The 17,974-nt window shown below is 33.7% G+C and overlaps 1 protein-coding gene and 1 long non-coding RNA gene across 2 annotated transcripts in view; one reads left to right on the top strand and one right to left on the bottom strand.

The window, feature by feature from the left end:
- The window catches only part of LOC127292869 (uncharacterized), a 39,197-nt gene that overhangs the window by 5,243 nt on the left and 15,980 nt on the right, over positions 1 to 17,974 (top strand). The gene's annotated exons all lie outside the window — the stretch shown is intronic.
- LOC139830853 (uncharacterized) lies at positions 1,006 to 1,532 on the bottom strand. Its single transcript, XR_011744349.1, has 3 exons — positions 1,359 to 1,532; positions 1,186 to 1,258; positions 1,006 to 1,092 (listed from the first exon to the last, which is right to left on the bottom strand). It is a non-coding gene; the product is annotated as an uncharacterized lncRNA (long non-coding RNA).

The raw sequence follows: 17,974 nt of genomic DNA on the forward strand, positions 1-17,974 counted from the left end.
GAGTAGATAACTCAGAAAGTACATGAGTATATTCAAAAAAAAAGAGAACATGTTGTGTACAAAAAAAGAAAAACAAACTGTAAAGATCAAAGTAAGAAGCATTATTAGATCAAAGGTAACTTGTAAAATTCAGCTATCACAGACATTAAAAAAGTTAGAGGTAATTGGAAAATCTGTCTACTTGAAATGCCAAGTATACATAAGACAATTAAGCTACATAAGACAAATATCTATGGAAAATATGTTTATTACAAGGGAAAATTGTCTCGTGATGTCAAAATTTGATCATCTGATATACATGAAAGATAACTCAAATGGTGATAACCTCTCGCAAAGAACATATCAGTGCTTGTAACCTGACAAAGATGATCATCTGCATGCTTCTCTGGAAAGCTACATTTAAAAAGGATATTAGGAAAAAGTTAGAAAATTCCTGATGGTAAATGTTTGACAAACCTGAAGCAAGTCTACTATGTAGTACGGAACATGAAAAACTGAAGCATTAACAAAACATTTATAATAGTCAGTTGAACTGGAGGGCGAATTACTAAATGTATGAAGCTTCTTAAGCTGGAAACAGTGCTATAGTTATCGGCATCAAACGATTGATAGAAAAAGAAAACATAGTGGGATCTCGAAACAGAGCTACACTTTTATTCTTAGAAGCAGCAAAACGGATGTAGGAAATGTGGACTATGCGTTGTATTCTATGGACTGAACGCTAAGCGATAGATCATGTGCACGATGTGTTCCAGAGAAAAGAAACATAGTTGGATCTAATGCATATGAGATACCAATTCAGACAGACAAAAAGTAACTTGAAGGGACTTACAATTTCAAAATACATCATCTGTCTCCTTAAATTAAATTGCTAACTTAATCAATGAAGAAGATATGGAGCCTGTGAAGAAGAATAAACACACTTTACATAAAAAATGAATTCTCGTGCTTATAGAAATTGATATATTACTAAAAAATAACTATACTTACATGCTTCGCAATGAATTCTCTTGCTATTGGGACCTGTTGCTCATTAAATTTGTTTATCACTAGCTGGCATGAGACTTTTTCACGGATTGCTTGCAAGTCAACCTTTTGTTGAAAACAAAAAAAAAAGAATTCCAGATTTACTATTGTTTTTTCAGAAACAAATAGTACAAATTTATATTGGACAGAATAACTTACATTTGAGAATTGTTGTACTTCAACTCCATTGTAGCATCTCATATATTGGATCACAAAAATTCCAGAATCATACCTGTGCTCAAAAAACGAAAAAAAAATGGCAATGCCATGATAAGCTTATGTATAAAATAAATATTAAAGTATTGAATAAAAACAGAAGGGATTGTATTCACCTAAATTTTTGCTTTGGCACATGAACATACTTAACACTAAAATCATGTATGTTGAACTTGAAGCAACCAGGGTAACATTTGACAAATAGTTGTTTGAAATTGAATATCACAGTGTTAACTACTGTGGAGAACTTTCCTACTGAGGAATCAGGATTTAACACATCAAACGATTTATCAATGAAGTTGGCGACAATAAGTATCCACTCTTTCCCCATTGGACATGGAATGTGTACCTACATATATTAGATGTGAAAAGAAAATTAATTAACATATTATTATGAATTGAAGGATGGTTTCTCTCAATATATATTGAGGGTGAAAAAGCAAGAATGATAAAGAGAAATATACCAGCCCTGCGTTTTCCAATCTATAGCCAACATAATCTAGTGAGAAAATCCTTTTATATTCTGGATTAGAACAATCCAGATTTGGGTCCATGAGTAATTTCTGTGCGAAGTCAAAAAGGAAAAATGAATGGAAATTAAATTGCAAAACACGCTGAGCTTCTGTTGATATCATCCAGTAAATAAAAAAGGAAAAAATGTCATGTGGATAATATGATTTGGTAAAAAGATTATACAAACCGTGACTTCTTTTATGACGACATGCATTAGAATATCTTTCTCACCAAATTTTCCTTCTTTTCTACGATGAATCTGCTCAGTCGAAGTTAACATGCCATAGCAATCCATTACACAGGGGTGAATCCAACCACCTGTGTTCATAGATAACGCCAACGTTCTCTGGTCTACCCATACACTTTTAATTTCAAAAATTCTTGGGCTGACAAAATAAAAGAATATGTTTGTAAAACAACTATTTTTTGTACGAAGAATACATGTAACTCAGCAAAAATGAAAATTAGTTTACACATGAAGTTATTCGAACACATACCTGTTTTCACATTTTGAGCTTGTAAGTTTTGTGTAAAATTCATGCTCATATGCAGTGGCGAAAATAACTTGTTGAGGAGTTTGTACATGTTGCATTTTCATTGAGCTGCTAGGAATGAAAGGAGTTTTTAACTTGATACTACTTTGGCCTCCTAATATTTCTTGCCCACACTGATCAAGAACCATGTGTAATAGAGGGTCAATTGCTTTCAGTTTTGATCCTGGCTGTACAGTAAAAACAGTATGTAAGAAGAGTTGAACAAATCTGCTATTCAAAATGGAAAATGTAAATTGTACAAATGCATAAACACATACCGAGGAATAGGTATGACCAGACATGTTTGCATTGTCTTCTTCAAATAGATTGAAACAAGGAAAATTTCCTTTGTTTTCATCAGTAATTGAAGGAATTTTTTTCCCAAGAAGCCTTTCATTTAGAGAAAAAACGTATTTATCATCTCGAGCTTTTTTCTGGCCAATAGATTGCAAGTTACTTTGGGGTGTGACATTACCTATTTATGTTTGTATTATTAGTTAGTAATGCATTTTTGAATATAAATGTATAAGAATATGTATGGTGTTGTATATAAAAAAGAAATTTGAAGTCAATTACTTCTTTGGTTATTATCTGAGAAATTGTTCTCTGGCCTCCAATCTTCGTTCTTCATATTAAGAAGATTATTCATGTTCTCATCATTTCCTACACACACAAAAAAAAAGGAAAAAAAGAGTTAAATACAGTGATGTAGCACTATAATAAAAATACTAAAATTTAGTTAACCATCCATGGAAAAATGAAAAAGCGATAACAAATCTACCTTGAAATTGTTTTTCTTCACTTGGCAAGTAGAACTGAAAATCCTCAAGAGACAACTTACAGTCCTGTTTGTAACTTGTCCTTTGATTTTTTATTTCAAAAGATAGCTCTGTATGTATATGTAGAAAAGTAGATGTGGGTTAAAAAAAAATATTGTGTGTACTTCAAAGTCACAATGAACTAAAAAATTAATTAGGAATAAGTACTAGGAAATAAACAATCAGACAACAGGGGACAAAAAATAGATAGTAATGCCTAACCTTCTTTAATTTGTTTAAGGAATTCAGAGAACTGTACAGATGTATCAGTTGCACTGATCTTTGATGTCATGCCTTTCGGATGAAGTAGTCTTGATTCGAACTCAGGATACAAATTTGGTAGATCGAATCCATCAAATGGTTCTCGAATTGAACACCCTTCACTGAACTTATCTAGAATTTGATTTAACTCAATTCTTGAATTGTAGTTGCCTTGGGGGACATGAACTTTATGAAAAAAGAACATATTCTGGAAGAATTGGTCCATTTCTTCTTCTGAAACCTTTTTCTTCTGTTGGTATACAACCATTTCTGACTTGTTTTCTTCAGTTGTTGCATTCTTATTTGTTTGAGCAGAGAAAAGCAATTCGTTCCCCAAAAAAGGCTCAACTTCTTGGTTAATACTTGAAGATGAAACAAGTTGAATGTCGTCTATATATCCGTTAACAATTGGAATGTAGTTTTGAACATTTTTTAGGAAGAAATTGGAAACCAGAGATTGGAGCCTCTTCTTGTCCTTTATTTTTGAAAAAATATGAATGCATAAGTTGTATGAGATATGATAGTATGAACATTACAAAGTAAACAAAAAAGGAAAATCAGTAGCAATTAAAAATCATATGAATTTAGAGCTAACCTGAAATAAAGCAATTCTTTGAAACTTAAGTTCCATGTAATCTTTTATTTCTGAAGGCATTTCAATTTGCTGCTTACTTCCTTTGAATGGTGTAGATGTTATATGCTTTTTCTGCAAATTAAAAAGGAAAACAGTTAATTTAAAAAACAGTAATAATAAAAATAGAAAAATCAATAATACTTCCATTTTACTTTTACAGATAGTGTTCAGTTAGGATGAAACCATGTTTATTTAGAACATTATTACTTTGCACACAAAAAAATCATATAGTTAGTACTTACAGCAAGTCTACCAAATCCTTTGCTATGTCCTTGTTGAGAATCAAGAGCAATGTATGAGTTTACGACATGTGTTGTCCACAGTGGTAACCTTGGTACACTGTTGCCCAAGTTGAACTCTGAAGTTATTAGAAACTCGAAGTATGAAATCTACAGATAAAAAATAAATGAACAAGAACTTAGATAGATATTGAATGGATAAGAAAATATAGTATAATTAACATAAATTAAGAATTCTATTTAATTTACCACTAGTAGTATCTTGCAACCTCCAGATTCCAACTCTATGTTTTGCTTCTTCCTGAACAGGTATTTCTTGATAGATAGTAACAGGCAATCAAGTGTGAAAGAACACCAGTCTAGGCTTGGGATTGAAGAAATATCCTTCAAGTTGTGATAATATGCAGGGTTTGGAACTCCAGATGCATTTGGATCAATGAAAGCAGTAAGTAGTAAGAGCATGAAAATCACAGTGAAAGAATCTTCATTCAAATCAGTTGACAGCAAAGAACATAAATGTTCTACTATTGGAGATTTTGTTTTCACAATGTTCATAATGAAATCTGAGCATTCTTTTGATTGGTTTCTGACTACAGCTTTTGGACCAGCAGGGAATCCTAGTATCATGTGTGCCGAATGAGAACATAATGTGAAAGTGAACCCATCATCAAGCGACAAAGTTCCTGATGTTGTATCAAACTGGGAGATCAGCCATTCAAAAATGACTTGAACATTGCTAAAGCATGAGAAAATCAGAATAGAACCAAACCCAAGCTTCCTGATGATAATTTTTTTCGATTCAGGTAATGTTGACAAAGCTTCAAGAAATGATCTTGTGTATTCTGAATTTTGCCGCTGAAAATATGTTGAAATACGAAATTATACTCTTGCAGAATTAAAGTATAGAAAGAATTAAAATGCGAAACAGAGAATGAGAATAAATAGTAAGCAAATACCTTATATTTCTTGTTACTATTCGTTGAGATATCAGTGCAAAGTATTTCTTGACCCTCCCTTTTTTTATTATTAGTTGTTTCCATCTACGAAAAATCAGATGACAGTGATTAACAAAAAATAGTTGTTTACAGAAATTACATGTCTACATGGAGGCTGCACACACAAGCTTTGTTTTGCTGCTCCTAACTATGATAATTAAAATATGAATACCGTTGTTGAGCTACAAAGATTTTAGAGAAAAAATTTGTAACTGAGAGAGAGCAAGACCTTGCAGTGCCGGTCACGTTGCCAGTAGAAGAAAACAGGTACTCCCGGCCTCACATGTGGACACGAATCGTCAAAAGATTGCTGATGGACAGCTGCAGCAGTAGCACTACTAGGAGCAGTGGAAGAGGAACCTGAAAAGTAACATTGAAGGCAAAATTCAGTTTTAAAAAATAGAAAACAACAGTTTGTAAAAAAATTCAGAATGGAAGTACCAGTATGTAAAAAATGAAATGATTGACAAACGAAGACATGTAATCAACCGTGTTGGCATTTACTGGTTAGAAAATCGGTTCTCTACTGTCATCGGAAACATTAGTCACCTAGACTATTCTTTTACTAGGTTGTCTGCTTCCGATCATTCCACATTGAGAAAACTATTTGTTTAATACAACCATAAAAGGATTACAATTGTAGAATAATACTTACTAGGTTGCAGCTGCAAAGAATCTATCTGTAGCCAAACTAAAAATCGATTGAGAAGAATTCTTCTACTATATGTCTTCTACTAGCCAAACTAAAGCCTACATTCCAACAACAATTTTTTTTTACCAAACTAAAGCCTACTACGTGCAAACAAATATTTTCACAAACTCAAAACTAGCAAAGGATTCTTCCAAGCGTACCTACAGCAGCAAAAAACTCTTTAGTACCAACTAAACCTAAGGAGAATTCTTCAAGCCTACCTGCTTGCAGCTCGTACAAAGAGTCACTATCACTGCAAAATAAGCATATTCTTATTTGCTTCTAGACAATGAGCTAGACGGCAGCTATGTGTCTGGTGTAACGAACTGCATTTCCATCTTCAGTCGATCACAAACATATGATTGACAAACGCAGAGTAAAGAATGAGAAATTTGGAGAGAGAAAAAGAATGTTTACATGGATTTCTACAAAAGATGTTTTTCTGGTGCACAGCAAAATTTAGATTTACCGAAAATAGGCAACAAACAAAGAAAATTGTTCTGAAACATGTTTGATCCGTTCATGAGAACATCCATCTGCCTACCTAAAAAAACCTTTGAAAAAATAAATTCATTCGGATGGTTAGAAAAATGTATGTACCGTATTCGAACCTGTCCGTGATTTTTCTGGTAGAGATGGAGTGGTCTTGAAGATCTATTGCTCTAGATCTGGCTACAAGGATGAATCGCCATTAGGTTTCGCTGCAGGAATTTTCCCTCTTGCTGAAGTGTGGTAAGATTCAGGAGAGAATTTCGGAGGGATAGGGAGACCGCTAGATGGGGATTTTTTCTGAGATGTAGGTCGAGTGGAGGAAGAAGGGAAAGCTGGTGTCCAGAAGTATCACTTATGGCCCCACATGGAAGTGTCTGGGTACCACTATATTCTGCATTTTCTAAGTACTTGCAGGGTCTAAAATGCAAAAGTATCAACATATACTTGTCACGCACGAACATATCCAAATTAAAAAGAAAAACAAAACCGATTGGAGGACGAGCGGAGGAAGAAATTGGACACGAATTTCCGCCGGAGATCTGGAGGGGGCAAACTGATCTACTACACCGGAACCACACAGGATCTTCTTCATCCTCCTGCTGTCGGACGTGCCCTGCTCTTTCTTAATCCGTCGATCTTCATGATTCGGGTTAGATTTCTCCCTGTGTTTAATCTTCTTCTATTTTTTAGCTTGTAGTGTTGATAGAAAACATGAGTATTGGAAAATCAAAAGGACGATTTCTCTGCCAAACATTAACCTACACCCCTAAAAATTATGTCCATCAACCTTTTTCTTTCCCCCTGTTGTCAAGCTGAAACCCACATGAATTTCCCACCGAAGTTACCTATTTCTGTTCTTTCTCTTTTGATCGAAACTCCTCAATCTCGCCAGCTTTGTGCCGACATGCTTTCTTTCTCTTCTGAGTTTTGCTTCCTTGGTGATGCTCTCTACATGTATGGCCTGTAATTTTGTGCCAAGGTGACATTCCGAAAATGCATATGATTGTCTGGTACTAAGTGGCTAATATGTCTTCCTGTACTGATTCCATGCTCTGAAAATACTGTTATAAATTGTTGCAGAAAATGCAAAATAGTCACTTAAATGGAAAAATCATGTCTCATATATTCACTAGACACAGAATTGATCTCATATGCTTGTTCCTTAGCCTATCCATAATACTTTGTATTTTTCTTGTATTAGTTTACTTGCTTCTTTTAAAATAAAAACCAGGTACATTACTGAATGGGTAATCATACATGCACAACACACCTTCATTATTACTGCAGTTATACGAATTCCTTTCTAGTTGCTGCAGACACCTTTGGATTCTCATGCTGCTTGCTTCCATGATATAGCTTGCAGGTGATGTGTAGAAAAAATTCTCCCCTAGTATTTCACCTGCAAGTGCAATTGCAAGTGCAAAAAAAGAGAATCAGACATAATCATTAAAAAAAATGCTACTTATTTGAGAAAGCGCATGTCTTAGCTGAATAATTATATTTTGCAGGTTATCCAATGGAAAATCAACCAGTGAACCTAGAAATAGTGGAAAATGTTGATAAAGTTCAAGCAGCTATAAGTAATTTCAGAGAGAATCAGCGAAGAGTTAATGAAGAGAAGCAAAGAGAAAACCTACCGAACAGGTGTAGTTGACATTTTAATTATAAAAGAATCATTTTCCATTGCTGTGTTTCTTTAGTCTGAAATAACAATACATATGGTACTTGTAAAAACAGGTTAAATCAGGTAAAACCAAATGTACTGCTCTTGCACGTGCTATATGTTCAAGCAAGGTTCTGGAGTCTCATATTGCCAAGGTAAAAAACAATTTATTAATTGTCATTTGAGTGATTTTCCTAGTTTGTTATATTTAAAGTATATTGAAAAATGTAGAATGCAAAGTCTGCCGTTACTTCTTCAAAGGAAAAGAAAGATCAAGCTATGGCTGAATTTGATCAGTATGTCTTGTATGAAGAAATGAGAAAACATACAGAGGTGTGTTAAAAGTATAATGCACTTTATAAATTACTTCTATTATTTTAGCAACCAATAAATCATTTTAACTAAAGTACTAAATGCTATATATTGAATTTTCTCAGGGTTTGTCTGAAGTAATTGGAAGGAACAAAAGTTCCAATCATAATAATGTCCAAGATATCATGAACTCTGTAGCAGTTGCATCAACTAGTTCAGAGGTAACTATGTATTTGGGATACTTTTTTATCTGTACTTTTAAGCATTTGTAGGTCATGCATTCTGTCTATTTTTTTATAAAATCATGCTTACTTGTTTTTAGGAAAACATATCTGTAAAAAAATTCAGTTCCTTTTTATGTGCAGTAGGAATCTTCATTACAAAAATCCAGTATATGTATGAAGTAGTATTCTATAAGCACTTATTTTTTGCCTAGCTAAATGTCCTATCTGTTCAATCTGTTTTAATTTACCATGTACTGGACAGAACTTCCTTTGTTTACATAAAAAAAATTTGAAGCTAGTAGTTCTAACTATTATCTATGTTTTAATTTTCCTAAATGTATTTCCTCATTTATTTAGTCTGTGTTCCAAGAAGCATCATTTTAACGTGTTTGCCATTCAACAAAAAGCAATTAAAGTTATGAATTTACCATGTACTGGATAGAACTTCCTTGGTTTAATTTTCCTAAATGTATTTCCTCATTTCTTTATTCTGCGTTCCAATTAGCATCATATTAACGTGTTAAACATTATTGGCAGATACCTGATTCTGAACATAGTGGGGAGAATGCTTGTAATGATAATTCAGTTGTCCAACATGAAGATATTGAAACTGATTTGGATAAGGTATTTATCTGTTTCTGATTTCATTCGTAAAAATACCTTGCCTGTTTTTATGACTTTCCTTGATGTTTTATGACTTTCCTGTTTTTATTTTTAGGTCTTGGAGATTTTGGAAGAAGATGTTGAAGGTGGTAGTGAAGATATGAGTGATTCAGAAGATGATGTAGTCAACCCTAAGGAAGAATATTTATTTCCAACTCCTGAAGAAATAAGTAATGCAAAACCACCAGAAGTTGGTATGGTTTTCCCCAGTTTGGAACATGCAGTAAAGTTTGTCAACATTTACGGGAAGGTAGCTGGGTTTGCTGTCATAAAAGGAAGGAATTATAAAGCGAGAAAGATTACCTTAGAGTGCAACAAGGGTAGGAAAGACCGAACAAAGAATATAACTGAAAGGAAAAGGAAAAGGAATGTTCTAGCAAAAACGAATTGTCGTATGCATGTTAGAGTAAAACAAGTGCATACCACTTGGCAAATCATTTCATGCTCACTTGAGCACAACCATGAATTAGCACCTTCTCCTTCCCTGACAAAGTTTTTCTTGAGTCACAGACACATGACTGAGGAAGAAATTTTGCTATCTAAATTACTGCAAGAGATCAGGTTGAAGCCTCAACGGATTATGACTATATTCAGAAGATTGAAAGGTAGCTTTGGAAACATAAACTTTGGGAAAAAGAAGATGGACAACCTGAAGCAAGCTGAAAGGAAGTTGAAACGGAATACAGATATTGCATGTGCTCTAAATTACGTTGAAAAGATTCAGCTCGCCAAACCTGGCTTTTGTTGCAAGATGGAAGTTGATGGTGAAGGCATGGTCAGATCTTTATTTTGGACAGATGCAAAATCGAGAATGGATTACAAGCTATATGGTGATTTAATCTGTTTTGATACAACCTACAGTACTAACAAGTACAACATGCCTTTCGCCCCCATTATTGGAATCAATGGAAATGCGAAGACAATTGTTTTTGGTTGGGCTCTTCTAAAGGATCAGTCTGCAGATACTTTTGAATGGCTATTTGAAAGTTTTGTTGAAGTCATGGAAGGAAAGAAACCAAAGCTTATCTTGACTGATCAAGATGCTGCCATCCAAGCTGCAATTAGTAGAGTGTTCTGGGTTGCTTTTCATAGGTTTTGCATCTGGCACATCCTACAGAATCTGAAACAAAACACAAGTGCATACATGGCAGAGAGAGAAGGTATGGAAGATACAATAGTGAGCCTAATAATGGATTCACTTCACATCTTGGAGTTTGAAACTGGTTGGAAAAAGATGCTTCAGACTTACAACTGTGGTGACCATGAGCATCTGAAGAGGATGTGGGGAAGCAGGGCGAAGTTTGTTCCAGCCTATTTTAGAGGAAGTTTCTGCCCTTTTACACGCTCTACAGGGAGAAGTGAGAGCTTTAACTCAAATTTTAAAGATTATGTGCTGCGAAAAGATACAATTGAGAATTTCTTGAAGCAATACGAGATTTTCCAAGAGAATGTTGTGGAAATTGAGAATGAAGACCGTTTCCACTCCACTCAACAGGATCCCACTTTTTGGTGCCATCAGCCCATTGAGCGCCATGCAGCAAAAATATACACAAGAGGGATTTACTCGAAGTTTGTGACCGAGCTTCTTAATTCTACTGCTTTCGGTGTTACTGAAATTGTGAAGGACAAGTTGTATGAGTTGAAGAAGCTATTCAATTACAAGAAACCTGAGTATAGGAGAGACATCTTCACTGTTTGCGTTGATAGACAGAATCAAACATATGAATGTGAGTGCGCAAAGTTTGAGAAAGATGGGATTCTATGTTGCCACATTCTGAGACTGTTCACACAGTTTGATGTTGTGGAGATTCCAACTGAGTACATATTACCAAGATGGACAATAAAATATAGGGAAGATGAACTGCTATTACAGAAGAAGCAAAGTGTTGATGTGCATGGAGCTGAAACATCTGCTAGTACTTTGAGATATGCGATGCTTCTCAATAGTGTCAACGATGTGTGCGCTGATTTAAGCAAGGATGCAAATAAGAGCAAACAATTTATTGAAGAGGTTCATAAACTTCACAAAAGGTTGATGGCGGAAGATAATGCAGAACAGCAAACTGATGGCAACTCTGTCATCCTCAAAGACCCTCCAGTAATAAGAAAAGGTTCAGCACAAGTGAAGACTCCTATGAAGGAAGGATTAGTCCCTGTTGTAAGTAATGTAGACATTTGGTTGAATGGTGATGGTACTATATCTGAACCTGTTGAGAAAATTAGTTCAAAAATGAAGTCTGCAAAGAAGCGTAAGCAACTTAAAGAAGGTGAAGCATCTGCTTTGAAAGATCCTCCAGTATCTACTTCAATCTCAGTAAACAAAGGAGATCGACTGAAGCCTCAATCAGAAAAGAACTCCAGGAAGAAAAAGAAAAAAGCACCAGGCATATAGTTCATTCAGTGGTAACCTTTCATGATCAAACATTGCTTTTTATTTTATTAAATGTTTTTAATATTTGAATGCTGCATCAAAAATCTCATATAGACAATTGAATGTGAAGAATTTGTGGTCCATCTTTTGCTCAACAGGTTCTATGACCAAAAACCATTCTTGTTTTTCTGAAACTTTATGCCTGATTATAAAAGGACTCATATAATCACATATAAAAATATGCCTGGTTGTTCTTGTCTTATTTTTTGCAAGCTATTTGGTTGGACATTTAATCCTTAATTTTTTGAATGCTTCATAAAAAATCTCATATAGTCCATTGAATGGGAAGAATCTGTGGTCCATCTTTTGCACAACAGGTTCTATGACCAAAAAACATTCATGTTTTTCTGAAACTATATGCCTGGTGATAAAATGGCTCATATAATCTCATATAATATGCCTTGTTGTTTTTGGCTTTTATTTTGGTAATCTATAGCATATACATTTACTCCCTAAAAAATATGCATATTAATTCTTACTGATGTCCCTAATCTGATGTACTAGCTTTAACAATTTTAACATATAATTTATGTTAAAAAACAGTAACCTTTCACTATGTAAATTCTATGGTTCATTTTGCCTTGCAGGGATCTATTCCAGCAAACCTCACCAACATTGGTTTTCTCTAGGAACAACCTCACTGATGGTCTACGAAAAGAAGCAACTCTTCAATCTTGCCCATCTCATCGGCTTATAATTTGTCACATAAACAGCTCTCTGGGGATCTGCCTCCTTTTAGTTTATTTGACACTATCTCCTTTGTATCAGTGTCTGACAAAATCCTGGCCTGTGCGGTGTTCAAGATCAACTTTTCTTGTCCTGGTGTGTTGCCAAAACCAAATGTATTTAATACAGGAAGAGCCTGTACCTGGGGAGCTAAATCACAGGGAAAACATACTGTGCATCTCGGCCCTTGTTGCAAATGATACTCTCTAGTTAGTCTTATGTCATTTTGTTTTTTGATACGATTTGTTCCATGTATAGTTGATCCTGTGCAACATCTGACTTCTTCTGCTTTTGCTAGCAGCTTATATCCAAATGTTTATCATGCTTCAGATCAAAAAAATGTTCATCCCAGTAGTTCATGCAGCTACCCATTTGTTTTCATTTTATGATAATTGAAAATGTTTTCTTTTAGTTCTACATTGGTTTTGTTGAAAAATCAACCATTCCCACCCATTTTATGTATCTGACTTACTAATTATTGCGGAGGCAGTATGCCACCTAAAATGTGCTGACTTAGAAACTTGTATATGGAATGTTCATCATTGGTTAGATTAATCATGAAATCTGCCACCTTATATGCATAATACATTCGCAGACTATGTCTTTTTTTTGGAACAAACAATTAATGTGTTTTTATCAAAAGAAAAAATAATAGTGGAACTCTTATTTTTTTAATTCCAATGTTTTGTAAAACATGAACGGTTTATTATCGTGAAGACGGTTTTGTACAGAGAACATAAAATTGACCAATCTAGTTCCTTTAAAAAAAAGAAACAAAAAATGAATAGTTCTGTTGCCATTGAAATTATTTAACATAAAATTCGAGCACGAACAGATTATTTTACATGAACGTTTTTTGTACCTTCAATATGAATCATGAATGGAAACTTGTGGTGTTTGGATTTTTCCAATGAACGGATTCTTATGGTGAACGAATTAATGACTAAAAATCATGAATGGAATCTTGTGGTGTTTGTATTTTTCCCGTGAACGGATTCTTATGGTGAACAATAATCTTGTCATGAAGGATTTTTCCCATGAACGGATTCTTATGGTGAACAATAATCTTGTCATGAAGGATTTTCCTTCTTGAACGGATTCTATATCATGAACGGATTCTTATCATGAACGGATTCTTATCATGTCCAAGAAAAAAAATCATCAATGAAATGTTGTGGTGTTTGGATTTTTCCCAAGAACGGATTCTTATGGTGAACAATATTAATCTTGTCATGGAGGAAAAAACCTTTTTGAATAGATTCTATATCATGAACGGATTATTATCATGAACGGATTGTCTAAAGAAAAAAAAACATGAATGGAATCTTGTGGTGTTTGGATTTTTCCCATGAACTAATTATTATGGTGAATGAATTTTTCCATGAACAATAATCTTGTCATGAAGGATTTTTCCTTCTTGAACAGATTCTATATCATGAACGGATTATTATCATGAACTGATTATTATCATGTCTAAGAAAAAAAAACATGAATGGAATCTTGTGGTGTTTGGATTTTTCCTGTGAACGAATTCTTATGGTGAACAATAATCTTGTCATGATGGATTTTCCTTCTTGAACAAATTCTATATCATGAACGGATTTCTTATCATCTCTAAGAAAAAAAATCATGAATGGAAACTTGTGGTGTTTGGATTTTTCCAATGAACGAATTCTTATGGTGAACGAATTAATGACTAAAAATCATGAATGGAATCTTGTGGTGTTATGTATTTTTTCCGTGAACGGATTCTTATGGTGAACAATAATCTTGTCATGAAGGATTTTCCTTCTTGAACGGATTCTATATCATGAACGGATTCTTATCATGAACGGATTCTTATCATGTCTAAGAAAAAAAATCATCAATGAAATGTTGTGGTGTTTGGATTTTTCCCATGAACGGTTTCTTATGGTCAACAATATTAATCTTGTCATGGAGGAAAAAACCTTTTTGAACAGATTCTATATCATGAACGGATTATTATCATGTTGGGAGTGTTTATACTCTTGAAGAAAAAGTTTGCATGACCGAATGAATAAAAATCATGAATGGAACCTTGTGGTGTTTGATTTTTCCCGTGAACGTATTCTTATGGTGAACAATAATCTTGTCATGAACGGATTATTATCATGAACGGATCCTTATCATGTCTAAGAAAAAATATCCTTCATGAATGGAATCTTGTGGTGTTTGTATTTTTCCCGTGAACGGATTCTTATGGTGAACAATAATCTTGTCATGAAGGAAAGTTCTATATCATGAACAGATTTCTTATCATCTCTAAGTAAAAAAATCATGAATGTAAACTTGTGGTGTTTGGATTTTTCCCATGAACGGATTCTTATGGTGAACGAATTAATGACTAAAAATCATGAATGGAATCTTGTGGTGTTTTGTATTTTTTCCGTGAACGGATTTTTATGGTGAACAATAATCTTGTCATGAAGGATTTTCCTTCTTGAATGGATTCTATATCATGAACGGATTCTTATCATGAACGGATTCTTATCATGTCTAAGAAAAAAAAATCATCAATGAAATGTTGTGGTGTTTGGATTTTTCCCATGAACGGTTTCTTATGGTGAACAATATTAATCTTGTCATGGAGGAAAAAAACCTTTTTGAACAGATTCTATATCATGAACGGATTATTATCATGAACGGATTGCCTAAAGAAAAAAAAACATGAATGGAATCTTGTGGTGTTTGGATTTTTCCCATGAACGAATTATTATGGTGAATGAATTTTTTCATGAACAATAATCTTGTCATGAAGGATTTTTCCTTCTTGAACAGATTCTATATCATGAACGGATTATTATCATGAACGGATTCTTATCATGTCTAAGAAAAAAAAACATGAATGGAATCTTGTGGTGTTTGGATATTTCCCGTGAACGGATTCTTATGGTGAACAATAATCTTGTCATGAAGGATTTTCCTTCTTGAACGGATTCTATATCATGAACGGATTTCTTATCATCTCTAAGAAAAAAAATCATGAATGGAAACTTGTGGTGTTTGGATTTTTCCAATGAACGGATTCTTATGGTGAACGAATTAATGACTAAAAATCATGAATGGAATCTTGTGGTGTTTTGTATTTTTCCCGAGAACGGATTCTTATGGTGAACAATAATCTTGTCATGAAGGATTTTCCTTCTTGAACGGACTCTATATCATGAACGGATTCTTATCATGAACGGATTCTTATCATGTCTAAGAAAAAAATCATCAATGAAATGTTGTGGTGTTTGGATTTTTCCCAAGAACGGATTCTTATGGTGAACAATAATCTTGTCATGGAGGAAAAAACCTTTTTGAATAGATTCTATATCATGTACGGATTATTATCATGAACGGATTGTCTAAAGAAAAAAAAAACATGAATGGAATCTTGTGGTGTTTGGATTTTTCCCATGAACGAATTATTATGGTGAATGAATTTTTCCATGAACAATAATCTTGTCATGAAGGATTTTTCCTTCTTGAACAGATTCTATATCATGAACGGATTATTATCATGAACGGATTCTTATCATGTCTAAGAAAAAAAAAACATGAATGGAATCTTGTGGTGTTTGGATATTTCCAGTGAACGGATTCTTATGGTGAACAATAATCTTGTCATGATGGATTTTCCTTCTTGAACAAATTCTATATCATGAACGGATTTCTTATCATCTCTAAGAAAAAAAATCATGAATGGAAACTTGTGGTGTTTGGATTTTTCCAATGAACGAATTCTTATGGTGAACGAATTAATGACTAAAAATCATGAATGGAATCTTGTGGTGTTTTGTATTTTTCCCGTGAATGGATTCTTATGGTGAACAATAATCTTGTCATGAAGGATTTTCCTTCTTGAACGGATTCTATATCATGAACGGATTCTTATCATGAACGGATTCTTATCATGTCTAAGAAAAAAAAATCATCAATGAAATGTTGTGGTGTTTGGATTTTTCCCATGAACGGTTTCTTATGGTCAACAATATTAATCTTGTCATGGAGGAAAAAACCTTTTTGAACAGATTCTATATCATGAACGGATTATTATCATGTTCGGAGTGTTTATACTCTTGAAGAAAAAGTTTGCATGACCGAATGAATAAAAATCATGAATGGAACCTTGTGGTGTTTGATTTTTCCCGTGAACGTATTCTTATGGTGAACAATAATCTTGTCATGAACGGATTATTATCATGAACGGATCCTTATCATGTCTAAGAAAAAATATCCTTCATGAATGGAATCTTGTGGTGTTTGTATTTTTCCCGTGAACGGATTCTTATGGTGAACAATAATCTTGTCATGAAGGAAAGTTCTATATCATGAACGGATTTCTTATCATCTCTAAGTAAAAAAATCATGAATGTAAACTTGTGGTGTTTGGATTTTTCCCATGAACGGATTCTTATGGTGAACGAATTAATGACTAAAAATCATGAATGGAATCTTGTGGTGTTTTGTATTTTTTCCGTGAACGGATTTTTATGGTGAACAATAATCTTGTCATGAAGGATTTTCCTTCTTGAATGGATTCTATATCATGAACGGATTCTTATCATGAACGGATTCTTATCATGTCTAAGAAAAAAAATCATCAATGAAATGTTGTGGTGTTTGGATTTTCCCATGAACGGTTTCTTATGGTGAACAATATTAATCTTGTCATGGAGGAAAAAAACCTTTTTGAACAGATTCTATATCATGAACGGATTATTATCATGAACAGATTGCCTAAAGAAAAAAAACATGAATGGAATCTTGTGGTGTTTGGATTTTTCCCATGAACGAATTATTATGGTGAATGAATTTTTTCATGAACAATAATCTTGTCATGAAGGATTTTTCCTTCTTGAACAGATTCTATATCATGAACGGATTCTTATCATGTCTAAGAAAAAAAAACATGAATGGAATCTTGTGGTGTTTGGATATTTCCCGTGAACGGATTCTTATGGTGAACAATAATCTTGTCATGAAGGATTTTCCTTCTTGAACGGATTCTATATCATGAACGGATTTCTTATCATCTCTAAGAAAAAAAATCATGAATGGAAACTTGTGGTGTTTGGATTTTTCCAATGAACGGATTCTTATGGTGAACGAATTAATGACTAAAAATCATGAATGGAATCTTGTGGTGTTTTGTATTTTTCCCGTGAACGGATTCTTATGGTGAACAATAATCTTGTCATGAAGGATTTTCCTTCTTGAACGGACTCTATATCATGAACGGATACTTATCATGAACGGATTCTTATCATGTCTAAGAAAAAAATCATCAATGAAATGTTGTGGTGTTTGGATTTTTCCCATGAACGGATTCTTATGGTGAACAATAATCTTGTCATGGAGGAAAAAACCTTTTTGAATAGATTCTATATCATGAACGGATTATTATCATGAACGGATTGTCTAAAGAAAAAAAAAACATGAATGGAATCTTGTGGTGTTTGGATTTTTCCCATGAACGAATTATTATGGTGAATGAATTTTTCCATGAACAATAATCTTGTCATGAAGGA

The sequence above is a fragment of the Lolium perenne genome, chromosome 4, assembly GCF_019359855.2.
Source record: "Lolium perenne isolate Kyuss_39 chromosome 4, Kyuss_2.0, whole genome shotgun sequence".
Taxonomy (NCBI): Eukaryota; Viridiplantae; Streptophyta; class Magnoliopsida; order Poales; family Poaceae; genus Lolium; species Lolium perenne.